We start from the raw sequence: 18,406 nt of genomic DNA, 5'->3' as shown, positions 1-18,406 counted from the left end.
TGAGTCTTGGTTGAGTCTCTGCCTCTCCTATGTACACGTACTATATCATACTCTGAATTGTACTTGGTCACCTCCTTGTATGTATCCTTCACTACACCCAATAATAACAGGAGACTATAACACCCCACTGTCAATATTAGACAGATCAACGAGACAGAAAGTTAACAAGGATATCCAGGACTTGAACTCAGCTCTGCACCAAGTGGACCTAATAGACATCTACAGAACTATCCACCCCAAATCAACAGAATATACATTCTGAGTTCTCAGCACCACATCGCACTTATTCCAAAACTGACCACATAGTTGGAAGCAAAGCACTCCTCAGCAAATGTAAAAGAACAGAAATCACAACAAACTGTCTCTCAGACCGCAGTGCAATCAAATTAGAACTCAAGATTAAGAAACTCACTCAAATCCTGAAAAGTACATGGAAACTGAACAACTTACTTCTGAATGACTACTGGGTAAATAACGAAATGAAGGCAGAAATAAAGATGTTCTTTGAAACCAATGAGAACGAAGACACAATGTACCAGAATCTCTGGGACACATTTAAAGCAGTGTGTAGAGGGAAACTTATAGCACTAAATGCCCACAAGAGAAAGCAGGAAAGATCTAAAATTGACACCCTAACATCACAATTAAAGGAACTAGAGAAGCAAGAGCAAACAAATTCAAAAACTAGCAGAAGGCAAGAAATAACTAAGATCAGAGCAGAACTGAAGGAGACAGAGACACAAAAAACCCTTCAAAAAATCAATGAATCTAGGAAGCTGGTTTTTTGAAAACATCAACACAATTGATAGACTGCTAGCAAGATTAATAAAGAAGAAAAGAGAGAGGAATCAAACAGACACAATAAAAATGATAAAGGGGATATCACCACCGATCACACAGAAATACAAACTACCATCAGAGAATACTATAAACACCTCTATGCAAATAAAATAGAAAATGTGGAAGAAATTGATAAATTCCTGGACACATACACCTTCCCAAGACTAAACTAGGAAGAAGTTGAATCTCTGAATAGACCAATAACAGGCTCTGAAATTGAGGCAATAATAAACAGCTTACCAACCAAAAAGTGTCCAGAATCAGACAGATTCACAGTGGAATTCTACCAGAGGTATAAACAGGAGCTTGTACCATTCCTTCTGAAACTATTTCAATCAATAGAAAAAGAGAAAATCCTCCCTAACTCATTTTATGAGGCCAGCATCATCCTGATACCAAAGCCTGGCAGAGACACAACAAAAAAAGAGAATTTTAGACCAATATCCCTGATGAACATCGATGCAAAAAACCTCAATAAAATACTGGCAAACCGAATCCAGCAGCACATCAAAAAGTTTATCCACCACGATCAAGTCGGCTTCATCCCTGGGATGCAAGGCTGGTTCAACATATCCAAATCACTAAATGTAATCCATCACATAAACAGAACCAACGACAAAAACCACATGACTATCATAATAGATGCAGAAAAGGCCTTTAACAAAATTCAACAGCCCTTCATGCTAAAGACTCTCAATAAACTACCTACTGATGGAACGTATCTCAAAATAATAAGAGCTATTTATGACAAACCCACAGCCAATATCATACTGAATGGGCAAAAACTAGAAGCATTCCCTTTGAAAACCTGCACAAAACAGGGATGCCCTCTCTCACCACTCCTGTTCAACATAGTATTGGAAGCTCTGGCCAGAGCAAGAAGGCAAGAGAAAGAAATGAAGGGTATTCAATTAGGAAAAGAGGAAATCAAATTGTCCCTGTTTGCAGATGACATGATTGTATATTTAGAAAACCGCATTGTCTCGGCCCAAAATCTCCTTAAGCTGATAAGCAACTTCAGCAAAGTCTCAGGATACAAAATCAATATGCAAAAATCACAAGCATTCCTATACACCAATAACAGACAAACAGCCAAATCATGAGTGAACTCCCATTCACAATTGCTACAAAGAGAATAAAATACCAAGGAATCCAACTTACAAGGGATGTGAAGGACCTCTTCAAGGAGAACTACAAACCACTGCTCAACGAAATAAAGGAGGACACAAACAAATGGAAGAACATTTCATGCTCATGGATAGGAAGAATCAATATTGTGAAAATGGCCATACTGCGCAAGGTAATTTTATAGATTCAATGTCATCCCCATGAAGCTACCAATGACTTTCTTCACAGAATTGGAAAAAACTACTTTAAAGTTCATATGGAACCAAAAAAGAGCCCACATTGCCAAGACAATCGTAAGCAAAAAGAACAAAGCTGGAGCCATCACACTACCTGACTTCAAACTATATACAAGGCTACAGTAACCAAAACAGCATGGTACTGGTACCAAAACAGAGATATAGACCAATGGAACAGAACAGAGGCCTCAGAAATAACACCACACATCTACAACCATCTGATCTTTGACAAACCTGACAAAAACAAGAAATGGGGAAAGGATTCCCTATTTAATAAATGGTGCTGGGAAAACTGGTTAGCCATATGTAGAAAGCTGAAACTGGATCCCTTCCTTACACTTCATACAAAAATTAACTCAAGATGGATTAAAGGCTTAAATGTTAGACCTAAAACCATAAAAACCCTAGAAGAAAACCTAGCCAATACCATTGAGGATATAGGCATGGGCAAAGAATTCATGACTAAAACACCAAAAGCAATGGCAACAAAAGCCAAATTGACAAATGGGATCTAATTAAACTAAACAGCTTCTGCACAGCAAAAGAAACTACCCTCAGAGTGAACAGGCAACCTACAGAATGGGAGAAAATTGTTGCAATCTACCCATCTGACAAAGGGCTAATATCCAGAATCTACAAAGAACTTAAACAAATTTACAAGAAAAAAAACAAACAACCCCATCAAAAAGTGGGCAAACAATATGAACAGACACTTCTCAAAAGAAGACATTTTTGCAGCCAACAAACATATGAAAAAAAATCTCATCATCACTAGTCATTAGAGAAATGCAAATCAAAACCACAATGAGATACCATCTCATGCCAGTTAGAATGGCGATCATTAAAAAGTCAAGAAACAACAGATACTGGAGAGGATGTGGAGAAACAGGAACGCTGTTACACTGTTGGTGGGACTGTAAACTAGTTCAACCATTGTGGAAGACAGTGTGGTGATTCCTCAAGGATCTAGAACTAGAAATACCATTTGACCCAGCGATCCCATTACTGGGTATATACCCAAAGGATTATAAATCATGCTACTATAAAGACACATGCACACGTATGTTTATTGCAGCACTATTCACAATAGCAAAGACTTGGAACCAACCCAAATGTCCATCGATGATAGACTGGATTAAGAAAATGTGGCACATAAACACCATAGAATACTGTGCAACCATAAAAAAGGATAAGTTGATGTCCTTTGCAGGGACATGGATGAAGCTGAAAACCATCATTCTCAGCAAACTATCACAAGGACAGAAAACCAAACACCACATGTCCTCACTCATAGATGGGAATTGAACAATGAGAACACTTGGACACAGGGCAGGGAATATCACGCACTGGGGCCTGTCATGGAGTTGGGGGCTAGGGGAGGGATAGCATTAGGAGAAATACCTAATGTAAATGACGAGTTAATGGGTGCAGCAAACCAACATGGCTCACGCGTACCTATGTAACAAACCTACATGTTGTGCACATGTACCCTAGAACTTAAAGTATAATAAAAAAATTTTTTTGAAAAAAAAAGAAAAGAAAGAAAAGAAAAAGGACAAAAAAAAAGAAGTAAACTTGATTTTTTAGGAGATTGCTGAAATAAATCCCATGTATATGATCATATGCAAATTACAGAGGGAAGGAACACTCACGAACAACTGCAATTATCCTCTAATTTAACTTTGCCATACACTGTCTTTCTTATAATTCTAATGCTGTGTATTGTGTGCAAAAAATGAATTTATGCAGTACATGTATTTGTAAATTATTTGAAAACAATTTTAATTGCTGGTGCTTCTACGATTAGACTTGAATTTATTCTCCGTCTGTTTTGTATAATAGCAGATAATGTCACCCAGAAGGTGCTTTACAAAATTTAATGTGTTTAAGGAATCTCTACTGATGTTAATTAAGTTTGATCTTGCCTCTAGAATTGGACAATCATGTAAAAATTATTTTTTTAAAATAAGCCTGTGTGATATTTCCTTTTTTTTTTTTTTTTTTTTTTTGAGATGGAGTCTCGCTCTGTCACCCAGGCTGGAGTGCATTGGTGCGATCTTGGCTCACTGCAAGCTCTGCCTCCCAGGTTCACGCCATTCTCCTGCCTCAGCCTCCCGAGTAGCTGGGACTACAGGCGCCCGCCACCACACCTGGCTAATTTTTTATATTTTTAGTAGAGACAGGATTTCACCGTGTTAGCCAGGATGATCTCGATCTCCTGACCTCGTGATCCACCTGCCTCGGCCTCCCAAAGTGCTGGGATTACAGGCGTGAGCCACTGCACCTGGCTGATATTTCATTTTTTTTTACGTTAGGTAGCATCCCCCAAATTAAGAAAACAAGTAATTATTTTTACCGTATCAGTTTTTAGAGGAAGCACTGATTTATCATCATGTATGAATAGTTTTGCATAGCATACAAAATTATCAATATTTCTTATTTTTGTATATTATTGATACTCATTATAATAAATTAATTCCATGTATTACAAACAAAAAATAAAAAATAACAGATTCAGAGACACCTGTGGGATACCATCAATGTATCAACATATGCATAACCCAAGGGAGAGAAGAAACATAAAGGGGAAGAAATAATATTTGAAGAAATAATGGCCAAAAATTTCTACATTTAGTGAAAAACATTAGTCTGCACATCCAAGAAGCTCAAAAAAACTCTGAGTGGGATAAACTCAAAAAGATCATACCTAGACACATATTATTCAAACTGTAACCAAAATCAAAGAGAACCTTGAAAGCAGTGAGAGAGAAGCAACTTATCACATACAAGGGATCCTCAATATCCTCCAAAAGATTAACAACTAAATTGTCAACAGAAACCACGGAGGCCGGAAAGAAATTCGATGACATGTTCAAAGTTCTTTCTTTTTCTTTTTCTTGAGACAGGGTCCCACTATGTCACCCAGGCTGGAGTGTAGCAACATGATCACAGCTCACTACAGCCTTGACCCCTCTGGGCTCAAGTGATCCTCCCACCTCAGCCTCCTGAGTAGCTGGGACTACAGGCACATGCCACCATGCCCAGCTAATTTTTGTAGAGATGGGGTTTCACCATATTGCCCAGGCTGGTCTCGAACTCCTGGGCTCAAGTGATGTGCCTGCCTTTGCCTCCCAAATTACTGGGATTACAGGCATGAGCCACCACACGTGGCCAATATATTCAAAGTTCTGAAAGGAAAAAACAAATAACCTATCAACCAAGAATTCTAAATCCAGCAAAACTAACTTTCAAAAATAAAGTGATTAGACTGAGGCCAGTACTACAGTGATACCAAAACCAGTCAAAGACATCACACACACACACACACAACTTTTATAGACCAATTTCCCTTATGAGTATAAATGCAAAAGTCTCAACAAGATACTAGCCAACTGAATTCAGCAGCATATAAAAAGGATACACACTAAGACCAAGTGGAACTGATCTCAGAAATACAAGGTAGGTTCAACAAATAAAAATCAATGTAGTATACTATATCAATGCAATAATCAACACATTATTAATACAATAAATGGTAAAATAAACATATGATCATTTTGATATATGCAGAAAAAACATTTGACAAAAACCAATAACCTATTGTAATTTTAAAAGAAAAAAGCACTCAGCAAACAAGTAGTAGTGGGGAACTTCCTCAAACTGATAAAAGTCATCTATTAAAAACTCAAGCATTCCTATACACCAATAACAGACAAACAGAGAGCCAAATCATGAGTGAACTCCCATTCACAATTGCTACAAAGAGAATAAAATACCTAAGAATACAACTTACAAGGGATGTGAAGGACCTCATCAAGAACAACTACAAACCCTGCTCAAGGAAATAAGAGAGGACACAAATAAACGAAAAAACATTCCATGCTCATGGATAGGAAGAATCAATATCATGAAAAAGCCATACTGCCCAAAGTAATTTATAGATTCACTGCTATCCCCATCAAGCTACCATTGATTTTCTTCACGGAATTGGAAAAAAACTAAATTTCATATGGAACCAAAAAAGAGCCCATATTCCCAAGACAATCCTAAGCAAAAAGAACAAAGCTGGAGCCATCACACTACCTGACTTCAAACTATATACAAGGCTACAGTAACCAAAACAGCATGGTACTGGTACCAAAACAGATATATAGACCAATGGAACAGAACAGAGGCCTCAGAAATAACACCACACATCTACAATCATCTGATCTTTGACAAACCTGACACAAACAGCAATGGGGAAAGGATTCCCTATTTAATAAATGGTGTTGGGCAAACTGGCTAGCCATGTGCAGAAAACTGAAACTGGACCCCTTCCTTATACCTTATACAAAAATTAACTCAAGATGAACTAAAGACTTAAATGTAAGACCTAAAACCATAAAACTCCTAGAAGAAAACCTAGCCAATACCACTCAGGACATAGGCATGGGCAAATAATTCATGACTAAAACACCAAAAGCAATGGCAACAAAAGCCAAAATTGACAAATGGGATCTAATTAAACTAAACAGCTTCTACACAGCAAAAGAAACTATCATCAGAGTGAACAGGCAACCTACAGAATGGGAGAAAATTGTTGCAATCTACCTATCTGACAAAGGGCTAATATCCAGAATCTACAAAGAACTTAAATTTAGAAGAAAAAACAAGCCCATCAAAAAGTGGGCAAAGGATATGAACAGACACTTCTCAAAGAAGACATTTATGCAGCCAACAAACATATGAAAAAATCTCATCATCACTGGTCATTAGAGAAATGCAAATCAAAACCACAATGAGATACCATCTCATGCCAGTTAGAATGGCGATCATCAAAAAGTCAGGAAACAACAGATACTGGAGAGGACGTGGAGAAATAGGAGCGCTTTTACACTGTTGGTGGGACTGTAAATTAGTTCAACCATTGTAGAAGACAGTGTGGCAATTCCTCAAGGATCTAGAACTAGAAATACCACTTGACCCAGCAATCCCATTACTGGGTATATACCCAAAGATTATAAATCATGCTACTATAAAGACACATGCACACGTATGTTTATTGTGGCACTATTCACAATAGCAAAGACTTGGAACCAAGCCAAATATCCATCAATGACAAACTGGATAAAGAAAACGTGGCACATATACACCATGGAATACTATGCAGCCATAAAAAAGGATGAGTTCATGTCCTTTGCAGGGACATGGATGAAGCTGGAAACCATCATTCTCACCAAACTAACACAGGAACAGAAAACCAAACACCACATGTTCTCACTCATAAGTGGGAGTTGAACAATGAGAACACATGGACACAGGGAGGGGAACATCACACACCAGGGCCTGTCATGGGGTGGGGGGCTAGGGGAGGGATAGTATTAGGAGAAATACCTAATGTAGATGATGGGTTGATGGGTGCAGCAAACCACCATGGCACATGTATACCTATGTAACAAACCTACATGTTCTGCACATGTACCCCAGAACTTAAAATATAATTTTAAAAAAACATAAGTAACATCATACTTAATGGTGAAAGATTGAAAGCTTTCCTCTAAAATCAGGAATAAGACAAGAATATCTACTTTCACCATTTCTATTTAAGATTGTACTGGAGGTCCTACACTACAGCACAATTAAACAAGAAAGTAAAATAAACTGCATCCAGATGATAATGGAAGAAGAAAAAAATTATCTCTATTTGCAAAGTGACATGATCCTCTATGTAAAAAATCCTAAGGAATACATACATACACACAAACACCCCCTAACACACACACACACACACACACACACCAGCTAATAAGTGAGTTTAGCAAGGTTATAGAAGATCAATATATGAAAAATCAGTTGTACTTTTACACATTCACAATGAACAATCTGAAAATGAAATGAAGTAAACAATTCAATCCAATAGTATAAAAAGAATAAGTTAACAGAATAAGTGCAAGACTTGTACACATGAAACTATAAAACTTCATTGAAAGGAATTAACGAAACAAATGGAAATACATTTTGTCTTCATGTTTTGGAAGACTCAATACTCCCCAAACTGATCTACCAATTCAGTGCAATCCCTATTGAAATTCCATCTACCTATTTGTAGAAATTGACAAGATAATTGTAAAGTTCATATGAAAATGCAAGGATTTATGATAGCAAAAACAATCTTGAAAAAGAACAAAATTACAGGACTCATACTTAATGATTTTAAAGCTTACTTCAAAACTATAGTAATCCAAACACTGTGGTACTGGCCTACAATAGACATATAGATCAATAGGACAGAATTGAGAGTCCCGAAATAAGACTATATACATGTAAAAATCAAGTGACTAATTGATTTTTGACAAGGGTAGGTACCAAGACAATTCAGTGAGGAAAGAACAGTCTTTTCAGCAAATGGTGCTAGGACAACTGGATATCTACACACAAAAGAATAAATGTAGACCCATATCTCACACCATATACAAAACTTAACTCAAAATAGATCAAAGACCTAATTGTAAGGGCTAAAACTATAAAACTTCTAGAAGAAAGCATAGAGGTAAATCTTTGCGATGTTAGATTAGGCAACAGTTTCTTAGATATGACACCTAAAGCATTAGCAACCAAAGGAAAAATAGATACGTGGACTTTAAAATAAGAAACATTTGTGCTTTAAAAGACACTATCCAGAAAGTGAAAAAAAAATAACCCACAGACTTGGAGAAAATATTTGCAAATCATATAGCTAATGAGGGTCTACTATCAAGAACATGTAAAGAATTCTTACAACTCAAGAAAAAAGAGACAACCCAATTTTAAAATGGGCAAAGAATTTGAATAAATTTTCCCAAAGAAAATATACAAATGGCCAATAAGCACATGAAAAGATCTTCAGCATCAGTAGTCATCAAGAAAATGCAAATCAAAAGCATGAGATGTCACTTCACATTCACTAGGATAGCTATAGTAAAAAAACAAATAAAATAAAATAACAAGTTCTGGAGAGGGTATAAAGAGATGTGGAGAAACTAGAACCTCCATATACTGCTGGTGGGAATGTAAAATGGTACAGCCAGAAAACAGTTTGGGATTTCCTCAAAAAGTAAAACACAGATCTACCATATGATCCAGCAATTCTACTCTTAGATCCAAGATAATTGAAAACATGTTCACACAAAAATGTACACAAATGTTCACAGCAGCATTATTCATAATAGCCAAAAAGTTGCAAACAACCCATCAGCTGATGAATAAGTTGCAAAAATGCCCATCAGCTGATGAATAAAGAAAACCTGGTATATACATACAATAGAGTATTATTTGGCCACTGATATATATTCAACATGGATGAACCTTGAAAATATTCTGCTAAGTAAAAGAAGCTAGATACAAAGCCCATATATTATGAGTCTATTTATATGAAATGTCCAGAATAGGCAAATCATAAGAGACAGAAAGCAGATTAGTGTATTTCAGGGCTTGGGAAGTGACTAATAGGTATGAGGTTTCTTCGTGGGGAGATGAAAATGTTCTCAAATTACATACTGTGATGGTTGTACAACCACGAAAATATATGTTTTAAAATGGTAGATTTTATGGTCTATAAATTACATCTAAATTTTTAAAAATTAAGTCATCCCTAAAAATTTGCTAAGATTAATTTAAGTGAAGTCTGTTACCCAACTTCAAACTATACTACGGGGCTACAGTAACCAAAAAAGCATGGTACTGGAACAAATACACATAATAGAGAGCCCAGAAATAATGCTGTGCACCTACCAGCATCAAATCTTTGACAAAGCTGACAAAAGCAATGGGAAAAGGACTCCCTATTCAATCAGTGGTGCTGGGATAACTGGCTAGCCACATGCAGAAGATTAAAACTGGATCCCTTCCTTATACCATATACAAAAATCAACTCAAGATGGATTAAAGACTTAAATGTAAAACCCAAAACTATAAAAGCTTTGGAAGATCACCTAGGCAATACCATTCTATACATAGGAACTGGCAAAGATTTCATGATAAAGATGCCAAAAGCAACTGCAACAAAAACAAAAATTGACAAATGGGACCTAATTAGACTAAAGAGCTTCAGCACAGAGGAAAAAAAGAAATTTATCAACAGAGTAAACAGACAACCCACAGAATGGGAGAAAATACTTGCAAACTATGCATCTGACAAAGGTCAAATATCCAGAATCTATAAGGAACATAAATTAACAAGCAAAAAATAAACAACCCCATATAAAAAGCAGGCAAAGGACATGAACACTTTTCAAAATATGACATACATGCAGCCAATAAGCATATGAAAAAAATGCTCAACATCACTAATCATTAGAGAAATGCAAATCAAAACCACAATGAGATACCATTTCACACCAGTCAGAATGGCTATTTTTGAAAAGTCAAAAAAATAACAGATAGTGGTGAGGTTGCAGAGAAAAGGGAAAGCTTATACACTGCTGGTGGAAATGTAAATTAGTTCAACCACTGCAGAAAGCAGTTTGACGACTTCTCAAAGAACTACCATTCGACCCAGCAATCCCATTATTAGGTATACACCCAAAGGAATATAAATCATTCTACTATAAAGACACATGCATGCATATGTTCATTGCAGCAACACTGTTTACAATAGCAAAGACATGGAATCAACCTAAATGCCCATCAATGGTAGACTGGATAAATAAAATGTGGTACATATACACCATGTAATACTACACAGCCATAAAAAAGAATAAGATCATGTCTTTTGTAGCAACACAGATGGATTGGAGGCCATTATCCTAAGCAAACTAATGCAGGAACAGAAAACCAAACACCACATGTTCTCACTTATAAGAGGGAGCTAAACATTCAGTACACACGGACACAAAGAAGGGAACAATAGACACAGGGGCCTACTTGAGGATGGAGGGTGAGAGGAGTGTGAGGATTCAAAAAACTACTAATTGGATACTATGCTCAAACCTGAGTGACAAAACAACATATACACCAAACCCTTGCAACATGCAACTTATTTATGTAACAAACCTGCACATGGACCCCTGAAACTGAAAGTTAAAAAGTCTCCATCTTGAAACTATTAACCCTAAATGCTTTCCCAGCTCAAAGGATCTATGTCTTTGACTAGCATTTTAGTCAGTTCCACTTAAAATTCACTACTCTTTCTTCCTTGGGGGAAGCCCTTCTTCATTTCTCCCAGTCTACACCTTCCAGCCTTTTATTATGATGATTTAGCCCACTAGGTCTCATTCTTTTTATCTGACTTGTCACCAATCTCCTTATCTATATAATAAAGGGACTCCCTCCCCATTCTAACATTTCTCCTGTACTTGAACTTGACTTCTGTGTTTTAAATAGGTAGGACTCTTTTTCCTTCAGCAATTAACAAACATCAAATGGAACACAATAGCTTTAAACGGAATTACATAGAAATTGTTTCACGATGGACTTTAAAACTGTACTCCTTAAGCTCCCAGTGGCTAAAAATAGTCATTTGTTTGCTCTGCCAGGAACTCACATAAAATAGGAAAATTTTCCCCACTCCACGTTTTATCTCCTCTACACAATAACAAAATAAGTGCAACAGACTATTTTAGCCAAACATAAGCCTGTCAAAGCTGAAAAACAGGATTCAGAGGAAGGGGTAGATAGGAGCTTTTCTACTCCACTCCCATGAAACTGACAGCTACTGCTGTTATGAACCAATATATCATTATTTACATTGGGTGTAGGAATATGTAAGCTTTGTAAGAAGCACAGAGAGACCTCTGACAGCTAGGTCAATTCTCACAATGACAACGCTCTAAGCAGCATTTCCAGGGGTAGCTGTTGTAATGTGCTAAAGCTGGCCTGTAACCACCTGCAAGAGCCAATTGTTAAATTTTCAGGAATTTTGAGATATAGTTGTCAAATACAATTACTATTAAAAATTAAATTATAGGCCAGGTGCCATGGCTCACGTCTATAATCCCAGCACTTTGGGAGACCAAGGTGGGAGGATCACTTGAGGCCAGGAGTTCAAGATCAGCCTAGCAACACAGGGAGACCTCATCTCTACAAAAATAAAAAAATAAAATAAAAAATAATTAGCCAGGCATGGTGGTGTGTGCCTGTAGTCCTAGCTACTTGGAAGGCTCAGGAGGATCACTTGAGCCCAGGAGTTCGAGGCTTCAGTGAGCTACGATCACACCACTGTATTCCAGCCTGGGTGACAGAGCAAGACCCTGTCCCTTAAAAAAAGGAAAATAAATTATATAAACTTATAATAAATTATACAGAAACAAAAGTAATAAATACTCAAAATTCATCACTTCCTAATCATTTCATCACAGTTTATGCTGCGCTCTTGTGATTCTTTGTGCCTACTGCATTTGTATGCTGAAAATACCACACAATGGTGTGTTCATGCACATCTCTTCCCAACTCCACAGCAGTGATGGCAGCTTAAAATTAGCCATGGTGGGTGTGCTTATACCCTGCAATTGGCAAATGCCATAAATTAGGGCTTATTTTTCTGGAAAGGTGGTTGCTAAATATTTACCAACACACCACTGGACAGCCATAAACTGTAGTCTGTTTTTCCTCTGGAATAGCCTATTGGTTCCACCTTGAAACTCCTATCCAGTGCTTAGCATCCTGATTTGCATCTACATATGCCTGATATATAAGCTAATGATAACAGTTCACCAAATGAAGCCATGCAGTCTGTTACCTATTTAAAAATTGACATTTTTCATAGATTTATTGAATGTTAAAGTTGGAAGGAGCCTTAGAAGGCATGTATCGAAACTGTTCACTAGTGGAAGGACTCTCCCCTCTGACATTCTCGGACAGATGTCAATTTAGTTTCTCTCCTCTCTGTGCTGCCACGTGTGCTATTCCCTCCGCGTGGGACGTTCTTCCTACCATCCTGCCCTTGCCCAGGTTCGTCTTTTTCTGGATCACTCCTTGTCACTCTTAAACATCACCTCTTCCAAGAAGGCTTCCCTAACCTCTAAGGCTGACCTGGTAGCCCTTCCACGTGTTCTTGGATCACACACTACTTCCTCCTACACAGCATTAGTCACACTCTATGAAATTCCCAGTTTCTTTTTCCTCAGACCGTAAGCGCTAAGGACAGGGAACACACTATGTTCATTACTTTACTCCTGTTGCCCTATCCAGGTGTTTGTTAAAAGAAGCACTCTATAAATGTGAACAAATGAATGAAGGAATGAATGAATTAGGCAGTAGGAAAGGCACTGAACTTCAACTCCTAAAACAACACTCAACTCCCAACTCTGCCCTTACTAGCTAGCTGTGAGCCCTTGTTATGTTAAGCTCTGTTAGCCTTCATTTACTTACACATAAAATGAAAAAATTAGGACTAACTCATCACACTGTTGAGGATTAAATGGGATGATTTATGAACATAAAGCTTTTGGTAAACTGCAAAATGGCTTTAAAATGCCATATACTGTATTATTATTGCTGGGCACTTCCAGAGAAGGGGAGCTTACATTTTGCAATGCCACCCAGTCCAATTTTGATAGCTATAATTGTCACAATCTCCGTAAATTCAACTCTTGTCCTAAAACTCTTCCAACTCAACATAATAATCTAATCTTTTTTCCATATGATAGCCTTTTAAATACTGAAGATCAGAGCTAAGTTACCCTTACTAACTTTGTCTTCTCAAGGCTAAACAGTTTCAGCTTCTTTGAGCAGGTGGAAGGAAACTTACCTTCAGAGAAACTCTCTTTTTGATAATTTGGGCGGTACTAAAGAGCCCTATATTCATTTTCTATTGCTGCTATAACAAATCAGCACAAACTCAGTGGCTTAAACAATACAAATTCAGTATCTCACAGTTCTGTAAGTTAGAAATCTAACAGTCTCCCTGCTAAAATCAAGGTGTCAGCGGGGCTGCATTCCTTTCTGGAGGCTTTAGGAGAGAATCTGTTTCCATGCTGATTCTCCACAGCTGGAAAAGGTTCTCCAATTTTTAAGGACTCATGTGATTAGATTGAGCCCACCTGGATAATCCAGCAAAAAAAAAAAAAAAAATCTCCTCATTTGAAGATCCTTAACCTTAATTAATTCTGCAATGTCTCTTTTGTCATTTAGGGTAACATTTTTACAGGTTCCAGGAATTAGGACGTGGACATCTTTAGGGGGCCGTTATTCTGCCTACCACAAGCCCCTTTATGGCCATTTTCCCTCTTACATTTGTCAACATCATTTACCCACATACACACTTTTACCTTTTTAATTTGATATAGATACACACACATACATATGCACATATATATGTGTGTGCTTATAAATAAATTATCCCTTTCTCCCTGCTTACTCTGAGTGTCTATTCACATGCTAGCCATAGGGCATCCTATATATTAGATTTTACTTCAGATTTCCAATTCTGATCATTGCTTTTCAAACTAAATATGGATTTATCTTAAGTGACATGTGGTCACTTATCTCAGGCTTTGTCCACACAGCATCAAAATATTAAGTAAAAATGAAAATTCAGTCCATTTTCCAGATTTACCTAATTTCAGGGATCTGAAATACAAAAAAAGACAACACATCGCCTTCTAGCAGCCTTGCCCCCAAAAAGAGCCTTGGTTGAGCAAAACTCCCTGAGCCAACCAGCCCTCTAGCCTAGCTCACTGCTCTTGATAAGTGCTGTGTTCTTTCTACGATACCCAAAGATTGCCTAGGTTCAAATTCTGGCCACTTACTAAGTCTGTGATCTTAATCCACTTAATCTATTTGTGTTTTAGTTTACTCATCAGTAAATTGGAGATAACAGAGCACCTTCTAGAGGCTTATTATGAGGAGTGAATGAGTTAATACATATAAAATGCTTATACTGCTGCCTAATAAATTATAAACACTCAATGCACATTGTAAGGGGGTACGAGACAGGGAATGAGTCTAAATCATTACCCAGCAAAGAGTCTTTGATGACTCCTGTGGTAAAGGTGAAGGAGGAAGGAGGAAAGATAGAGCATGTCTCTGTCTTAAAACCCATTTATCTTAAAGAAGACTAAATAAGGGGGATGGGGGGGTACACTTAAAGGCACCCCTGATGAAAAACCTCTGTCTTCACATAAGTCCAATCAGAAATTGATTGAGTAAACAAGCCCCTAATTTTTAATACAAACTGACAACTGAGGCAAATATAATAATTCCACACGCATTTAATGAGCACCTATAATACGACTGCTATCACAAGGATCCTGCAGTCTAGTTGAGTATTTCTCAAAAGCTTTTGACCTGATCTACAATAACAAATACCTTGTTTTTACTTTGTTTTGTTTTGTTGTTGTAGTTGGTGTTGTTTTGAGATGGTGTCTCACTCTGTCGCCCACGTTGCAGTGCAATGGCACGATCTCAGCTCACTGCAACTTCTGCCTCCCAGGTTCAAGTAATTCTTCCATCTCAGCCTCCCAAATAGCTGGGATTACAGGCACCCTCCATCATGCCCAGCTAATTTTTGTATTTTTAGTAGAGACGGGTTTTCAGCATGTTAGCCAGGCTGGTCTTGAACTCCTGACCTCAAGTGATCTGTCTACCTCGGCCTCCCAGAGTGCTGGGATTACAGGCGTGAACCACCACGCCCAGCCAACAAATAGGTTTTTACATTATGATCCAACACACACATGCATGTATACACTGAAACAAATAATCTACCTTCTTTTTTTTTTTTTTTTTTTTTTTTTTTTTTTTGAGATAGGGTCTCACTCTGTCACCCAGGCTGGAGTGTAGCTGCACAATCATAGTTCACTGCAGCCTCGAACTCCTAGGCTGAAGTGATCCATCTATCTCAGCCTCCCCAGTAGCTAGAACTACAGGGGCCCACCACCATCATAGCCGGCGAATTTTTAAATTTATTGCAGTGATGGAGTCTCCCTATGTTGCCCAGGCTATTCTCAAACTCCTGGGCTCTAGCAATCCTCCCACCTTGGCCTCCCAAAGCACTGGATTATAGGCATGAGCTACTGTGCCTGGCCCTACCTTTTCTTCTTGTCTATTCTATGCCTCTTTTTAAAAACTCTTGTCACAACACCCCTCACCCCACTAAATTGATTTCACTACCCATTAATGGTCATGGTCCAAAGTTTGACCAAATTGGTATTGAAAAACATCAATCTGGACATGTGAGGAATTAACTTTAACACAATGGAGAATGGAAATGTGGAGAATGGGTTTCTCCCTAAATAGGAGCTTGAAATGAATAACCATCAAGGTCTCAGTCAATTCTAAAGGCCACTCATGGCCGGGCTCAGTGGCTCACGCCTATAATCCCAGCACTTCGGGAGGCCGAGGTGGGCAGATCACCTGAGATCGAGAGTTCGAGACCAGCCTGACCAACATAGAGGAACCCCGTCTCTACTAAAAATACAAAATTAGCTGTGTGTGGTGGCACACACCTGTAATCCCAGCTACTCAGGAGGCTGGGACAGGAGAATCACTTAAACCCGGGAGGCGGAGGTTTCAGTGAGCCAAGGTCGTGCCATTGCACTCCAGCCTGGGCAACAAGAGCAAAAAACTCTGTCTCAAAAAAAAAAAAAAAAGCCACTCATTACAATATGTTCAGACATTAAATGGCATAGTCTGATCTATATTAAGTACACTTCTCATATAAAGGATAAGAGTTCAATGATTAAATCTTATCTTTTTGGGGTAAATCTACAGGAAGAGACATTTTAATGAAAACCTTCCATGTGACTATAGTTGACTCCCGTTCTATAACTTTATATGTGTAGAAATGGTTCTTTTCAAAATTCCCAATGAAATCAGCACTTCAAACGTAACATGAAAATACACCCAAATAAAATATGGGTAGAGTTTAAATAACTTATTTATTAAACGTTTTCCAGCAGATCCTGAATCTAATAATGAATATGTTTTAATGACCACATCATATTTGTTACAAAATAGTACATTTTTTATTCCAATAGTTTTAGGGGTACAGGTGGTTTCTGGTTACATGAATAAGTTCCTTAGTGGTGATTTCTGAGATTGTGATGCACCCACCACCCTAGCAGAGTACACTGTACCTAATATGTAGTCTTTTATCCCTCACCCCCATCCATCCTTCCCCTTGAGTCCCCAAAGTCCTTTATATCATTCTTATGCCTTTGCATCCTCATAGTTTAGCTCCCACTTATAAGTGAGAACATATGATACTTGGTTTTCCTTTCCTGAGTTACTTCACTTAGAATAATGGCCTCCAGATCCATCCAAGTTACTACAGGGGCCATTATTTCATTCCACTTTATGGCTGAATAGTATTCCATGGTGTGTATATACATTTTCTTTATTCACTCATTGATTGATGGGCATTTAGGTTGGTTCCATATTTTTGCAATTAAGAATTGTGCTGCTATAAACATGTGTGTGCATGTGTCTTTTTAATGTAATGACTTCCTTTCCTTTGGGTAGATACTCAGCAGTGGGATTGCCAGATCAAATGGTAGTTCTACTTTTGGTTCTTTAAGAAATCTCTATCCTGTTTTCCATAGTAGTTGTACTAGTTTACATTCCCACTAGCAGTGTAAAAGTGTTCCCTTTTCACCACATCCACACCAACGCCTATTATTTTTTGGCTTTTTAATTACGGGCATTCTTGCAGGAGTAAGGTATCTCATTGTGGTTTTAATTTGCACTTCCCTGATAATTAGTGATGTTAAGCATTTTTCATAAGTTTGTTGGCTGTCTCTATATCTTCTGTTGAGAATTGTCTACTCATGTCCTTTGCCTACTTTTGGATGGGATTATTTGTTTTTTTCTTGCTGACTTGCTTAAGTTCCTTGTAGATTCTGGATATTAGTCCTTTGTCAGATATGTAGTTTGAGAATATTTTCTCCCACTCTGTGAGTTGTCTGTTTACTCTGTTGATTATTTTTTTGGTAGTGTGGAAGCTTTTTAATTTAGTTAGGTCCCATTTATTTATTTTTGTTTTTGTTGCATTTGCTTTTGGGTTCTTAGTCATGAATTATTTGCCTAAGCCAATGTCTAGAAGAGTTTTTCCAATGTTATCTTCCAGAATTTTTATAGTTTCAAGTCTTAGATTTGAGTCTTTGATCCATCTTGAGTTGATTTTTGTATAAGGTGAAAGATGAGGATCCATTTTCATTCTTCTACATGTGGCTTGCCAATTTTCCCAGTACCATTCATTGAATATGGTGTCCTTTCCCCAACTTTATGTTTTTGTATGCTTTGTTGAA

At 37.6% G+C, this 18,406-nt stretch overlaps 1 protein-coding gene across 21 annotated transcripts in view; it reads right to left on the bottom strand.

Annotated features, from left to right (window-relative positions):
* The window catches only part of STK33 (serine/threonine kinase 33), a 224,258-nt gene that overhangs the window by 123,814 nt on the left and 82,038 nt on the right, over positions 1–18,406 (bottom strand). The window contains exon 1 of one of the 21 annotated variants that reach the window (XM_054524725.2): positions 15,471–15,784. The exons of the other annotated variants lie outside the window; for them this stretch is intronic. The gene's annotated coding sequence lies outside the window, so the exon portion shown is untranslated. Of the gene's footprint in view, positions 1–15,470; positions 15,785–18,406 lie in introns of those variants that run through there. 21 annotated transcript variants of the gene reach the window in all.

The sequence above is a fragment of the Pongo abelii genome, chromosome 9 (genome assembly GCF_028885655.2).
Source record: "Pongo abelii isolate AG06213 chromosome 9, NHGRI_mPonAbe1-v2.0_pri, whole genome shotgun sequence".
Taxonomy (NCBI): domain Eukaryota; kingdom Metazoa; phylum Chordata; class Mammalia; order Primates; family Hominidae; genus Pongo; species Pongo abelii.
This window is presented reverse-complemented; position numbering and strand designations above follow the sequence as displayed.